A 6,104-nucleotide genomic window follows, 5' to 3' on the forward strand; every position below is an offset into this window, starting at 1 on the left:
TCTATTCAGGTATTCCACAGATGCAGGGTACATCAAGTTGATTGTGGAGATTTAATCCGCTGTTCCTGAGGCTGCTGGGAGAGATTTCCCTTTCTCTTGTTTGCACAGCTCCTGGGGTTCAGCTTTGGATTTGGCCCCACCTCGGCCTGTAGGTTGCCCTCAGGCATCTGTTCCCCACCCAGACAGGAGGGGGTTAAAATAGCAGCTGATTAGAGGGCTCTGGCTCACCCAGGCTGTGGGGAGGGAGGGGTATGGTAGCTGCAATTGGAATGCGGGGCAAACCTGCAGTGGCAGAGGATGGCATGATGTTGCAACATCCTGAGGCGCGCCATGTGTTCTCCTGGGAAAGCTGTCCCTGGATCACAGGACTTTGGCAGTGGCGGGCTGCACAGGCTCCCGGGGGTGGGGAGGTGTGGACAGTAACCTGTGCTTGCACACAGGATTCTTGGTGGCGGCAGCAGCAGCCTTAACATTTCATGCCTGTCTCTGGGGTCCAAGCTGATAGCAGCGGCTCATGCTAAACTCTGGAGTTTGTTTAGGTGGTGCTCTGCCTTCTGTGGGCAGACAGGGAAGGAATCTCCTCTTCTCATACACCCCGAAACAATGGTCTCTTGCCTCTTAGGCAGTTCCAGACCTTTTCCCGGACTCCCTCCTGGCTAGCTGTGGCGCACTAGCCCCTTCAGGCTGTGTTCACGCAGCAAACCCCAGTCCTCTCCCTGGGATCTGACCTCCGAAGCCTGAGCCTCAGCTCCCAGACCCCGCTCGGCCCGGCGGGTGAGCAGACAAGCCTCTCGGGCAGGTGAGTGCTGGTTAGCACCGATCCTCTGTGCGGGAATCTCTCTGCTCTGCCCTCTGCACCCCTGTTGCTGCGCTAGCCTCCATGGCTCCAAAGCTTCCCCCACCCCCACCCCGTCTCTGCCAGTGAAGGGGTTTCCTAATGTGTGGAAACTTTTTCTCCTTCACAGCTCCCTCGAGAGGTGCAGGTTCCACCCCTATTCTTTTGTCTCTGTTTTTTCTTTTTTCTTTTGCCCTACCCAGGTACGTGGGGAGTTTCTTGCCTTTTGGGAGGTCTGAGGTCTTCTGCCAGCGTTCAGTAGCTGTTCTGTAGGAGTTGTTCCACTTGTAGACGTATTTTTGATGTATTTGCGGGGAGGAAGGTGATCTCCACGTCTTACTCCTCTGCCATCTTGCCCTGAATTTTCTTGAGTCATGGTCTGAAGCCTGGTCTGCCAGCTCCCTGTTAATTGTGGAAGCCCCCACCTGGATATTCTTCCAGTGAGTTCCCTTTCACTTTTGTTAATCAGAGTTGGTGTCTTTTGCTTACAAGGAAGAACCATTACTTATAATGCATGTAATTATGAAAGATCATTTATAATGCAAGATAACATATGCGATATTGGGAGAACAGATAAAAATCTAAATATTTAAAGAAAGGGAAAATGGTAGTACCCTCAGTTAATCAGGAGAGGATAATAGAGAGAATGACACTTAGGGAAGAGCAGAGTTTCAGCAGGTACGGTAGGATGGTTGACAAGCTTGTAGGCAGGAAGAAGGAGCAAAATGTACTCAGGAGACAATGTACAGTTACCTTCATTGGAGTGAGGATTGCCTCTAAGTGTTCTTCCTGCCACAAACATTTGTTTAGCATCTTCTACTGTCAGGCACTGCTGGAACACAGAGAGTGTTCATGTAGGGTACCTGCCCCTGGGGAGCACAAGGCCAGTCATCTCCAGTAGAGAGGGAAACTCCTACTGTGGGTTAGCAACAATTTTTGACTACTGCCCCAAACCTATTCTGTGAGAAAAATAGTATCTTTGCCAAAGTAAATTTTTGATGTTACCAATGCATTATTTACAGGTAGAAAAAGGAAAGTAAATGCTAGATTTAAATAAATGCATTTAAAATGGTAATGAGCAGACGTTTGAAGCCTTCAAGGGTAGCGCTCCATGAAAATTGTGAGAATTTCTAGCTTCAATTGATTCTCTCTTTAGCACTTGGAGTAAGTGTGAAAGCATTCATAAAAAAATATATATAACCTATATGTGAAGAAAAATTTAATTTCACAATTGTGATTGCTTTATATAATTCTCTGAAAAATCATTACTCATACATTTGCTTCTTTCTGACAGATGTTAGCTAGTTTTTAATCTTTATTTTTTTTAAATCTTTAGGGCACAGGTAAAGCAAAGATGATTTCTACAGGCCATCTTATTGTGAACACAGTTGATATCTTCTTTCTATGTCTTGATATACTATTGGTATTTAAAATTCCATTAAGTGTAAAGAGAAACTGCTTACTTGGTAACCAAATTGAACCTTCCCACTGGAGGAACATGTGTGGCAAACAGCCGTATGTAACATAGTGGAAGCATTTGCATACGTTTAAGCATCTCATCAAGCATGAAGTACAGACTGCCCACACAGATACCTGTGCACAGTCCCAAGGGTTGCTGATCTGGAATAACTGCTCCATTTCACCTGAACTTACAACAATTGTCAATAGTGATGATTTCTCATGGTTGGAATTAAGCAATGATGGACATCTGGATATAACATAATTTAATCAATTTTTTACAGTTCACATTTAGGTGGATTCCATTGATTCCATTTTAATTACCTGGATTATCTGAGTATTTATCTTGGATAAATTCCAAGCAGTAGAATTGTTAGTATATATACATTTTCAAGGTTTTTGACCTATAAAGGATTTGCTTGTTTTTTTCTTCAGAAAAAAAAACTGTACCAAGTTATACTCAAACAGCACTGTGTAAGTCACTGCTACATAGGCTCTTGAACTTCAGTCCTGGTGCCCAGGGGGAGGAAGAACACGGGGCTGGGGGGTCGGGGGGAGGGCAGGGTGTCAATCCAGTTGTTACCTGAATGTCTAATCTGAATTTCCATTCTCAGCCAGAAAAGGGATAAAATAGTTTAAGTTGCCAGGATTTCATATCCCTCTTTCTCTGTTTCTCAGTATTTGTTATATTATTAAGATAAAACTTCTCCTTTATAAATTTTAAATTACATTAATAGAAAGTAATAAACTTTCCTAAACTATTATCACAGAATTTCACTTCCCAACATGAGGTTCTGCATTCAGCAACTATATGTCCTTCTATTTTATCTATCTATGCAAAGGGAAAGTCAGAATTTGGACATTTTCCACCTATCTTCATCATCACATCTGTGTCTTTATCTATTTATCTTGGATAAATTCCAAGCAGTAGAATTGTTAGTATATATACATTTTCAAGGTTTTTGACCTATAAAGGATTTGCTTGTTTTTTTCTTCAGAAAAAAAAACTGTACCAAGTTATACTCAAACAGCACTGTGTAAGTCACTGCTACATAGGCTCTTGAACTTCAGTCCTGGTGCCCAGGGGGAGGAAGAACACGGGGCTGGGGGGTCGGGGGGAGGGCAGGGTGTCAATCCAGTTGTTACCTGAATGTCTAATCTGAATTTCCATTCTCAGCCAGAAAAGGGATAAAATAGTTTAAGTTGCCAGGATTTCATATCCCTCTTTCTCTGTTTCTCAGTATTTGTTATATTATTAAGATAAAACTTCTCCTTTATAAATTTTAAATTACATTAATAGAAAGTAATAAACTTTCCTAAACTATTATCACAGAATTTCACTTCCCAACATGAGGTTCTGCATTCAGCAACTATATGTCCTTCTATTTTATCTATCTATGTAAAGGGAAAGTCAGAATTTGGACATTTTCCACCTATCTTCATCATCACATCTGTGTCTTTGTTCATTTCATTCTTTGTCCAGCAAAGCTCTTTCTCCTCTTGCAGACCTCTCCTCAACCTCTCTTCCTTCCATTTAGAGTACAAGCCCCACCTCTGCCACATTGCCTCCCTGGCTACTGGCTCACAGTGGTCATTTGCTCCACTCCTCAGCCCTGGCACTGCATACATGCAACCTAGAGGATCGCCATATTGGGTAAATTACAGTTACTAATGTATTTTGGCTGAGCAGAACCCAGAATGAAAGCATTTATCACCTACTCTTTAAAAATGACTGTCAGCTGCGTATTTCATGCCTTCTCTTGACCACCTCATTCTTTGTCATCAGGGAAAAAAAAATTAAGTCTTCATAGAAATAAATAGCTCAAAAAATAATCATCTTATTTATAAAATATATGAAACTTTGTTATTTCATGATGATGGTGACCACATAGATTTCTATACTTTTAAGACCTTGAGTGATTTTTCTTGAATTCTCACTAGGAATTGTCAACATACGATTGAACCAAAGGTCATTATTTTTTTAAATAATTGGGATTTTTCACCTGTATATTAGGAATCTTGTTAAATATAATGAAGAATTAAACGTTTTCATTTTAAAAGGCGCTAGTATGAAGTAGTTATTCCCAACATAATTCTTTCTACTTTCTCATCATACAGACACACAGGCACACTGACACATCATCCACAAATAAACCTTTGGTTTTAAAAAAATAATTATTCTATTTTCATTAAGAAAAAACGTTCATGCAACTACTGAGTAGTTATCTTTAATTCTGGTTCATTTGAACCCTCCTCCCCCCCGCCCCCCGCTAAAAAGAGAAATCAGTTCATCAAACATGCATACATTTAATTTCACTTGTTAAAAGTTGAAATTTGGTCTATTTCCTCTCAAATCTTTGTCTCATATCACTGTCCTATATAACTCCCATGCCCAGGTTTTCCTAATAACCAAAAGCAATATTAGACTAATCCTGAATTTTAAAACAATTTTATCTGTGACTTTTAAGTTTAATAGCTCTAAACTTGTCAACCTCAATTAGGACAAGAAGATTTTTTAAAAATATTCCTTTAATTAATTAATTAATTTGTTTGTTTATTTGGCTGCACCAGATCTTAGTTGCAGCACGCAGGATCTTTACTTGCAGCATGTGGGATCTAGTTCCCTGACCAGGGATCAAACCCGGGCCCCCTGCATTGGGAGCCAGGAGTCTTAGCCACTGGGCCACCAGGGAAGTCCCAGGACAAGAAGATTTTTAATCTCATTGTTTTCTTTAGGAGTTTTTTCATGAGGACCATCATAAAAACGTAGTAGAAATACTACTACAAATAAGGACTATATGAAAACATTTTCAAGTGTTGGATATAATCATTTCTATTTGGGCTTCTGAAATAAATACTCAAAAGTGGCAGCTTATACAGCCACTGTAAGTGAAAAACAAAAACAGAATCCAGCAATCTTGTTCACTTATCTGTGCAAAGACATATTTCATATGCAATTGAAGAAAATTCTCATCTGATCAGTTTGTTAAATATTCTATAAATTAACTTCTTGAAGACTGAGTTCAAGTCTGTATAAGGTGACTGTTTTCTCTCAAGGACTTTCAACTTCCACACTTTAAAAGCAAAACAAATTATTGTCCATATTTAATGGTGAAATAAATACACAGCATTCAGTCATGCTCATCCTGTTAAGATTTTTCTCTTCCTTTATAGCAAGCAAAAGAAAAAAGCTATAAGCAGGAAAGTAACTTCCTCTTATTTTTCTCCTTTTATGTCATCCAAGCTCTTTCCTTCCTCCTTCATTTCTCTCAGAAGATTTAGATTGTGTGGTAACACCTGCTAGGGTGGTAACTGCAGTGGAGCTTTGCCTTCATTGTGCCCTGTGAGTACTTAGAGTGACACAGATCACTGTCTCTAGACTCCTGCTCGTCGCCTGGTTACGCCTGGCATCAGAAACTTGGCCACAGTGAACCGTCTTCATGCCCACGTCTTCTAGGCAGGACCTAGAAGCTTGGGGCTCTGGGCAGTTCTGTCTCTTCCCCAGCTCAGTGGAACTGAGGCTAGAATCCCTGTCCTTCCACTACAGATGGTCAGCAGACTGGATTGCACCAGTAATCTGAGAAGAGGCCAGGCTTCTTTTAATTACAAATTACTCTGTCACTTCACGTTGGTTATCTCTCTGTACCTGGAGTTCATGCAACAGACAACTTAATACACATTATTTAAATAATCATCAAAACCTTTCCTGCTTCAGCACTTTCCACCTTTCTCTGGAAAGGCCTGCACGTTTATCAGCATTTCCAGCAAATAGGGAGGGGGAGGTGACCTTAAAACAAACTGATCAGACATT

The sequence above is a fragment of the Physeter macrocephalus genome, chromosome 8, assembly GCF_002837175.3.
Source record: "Physeter macrocephalus isolate SW-GA chromosome 8, ASM283717v5, whole genome shotgun sequence".
NCBI lineage: Eukaryota > Metazoa > Chordata > Mammalia > Artiodactyla > Physeteridae > Physeter > Physeter macrocephalus.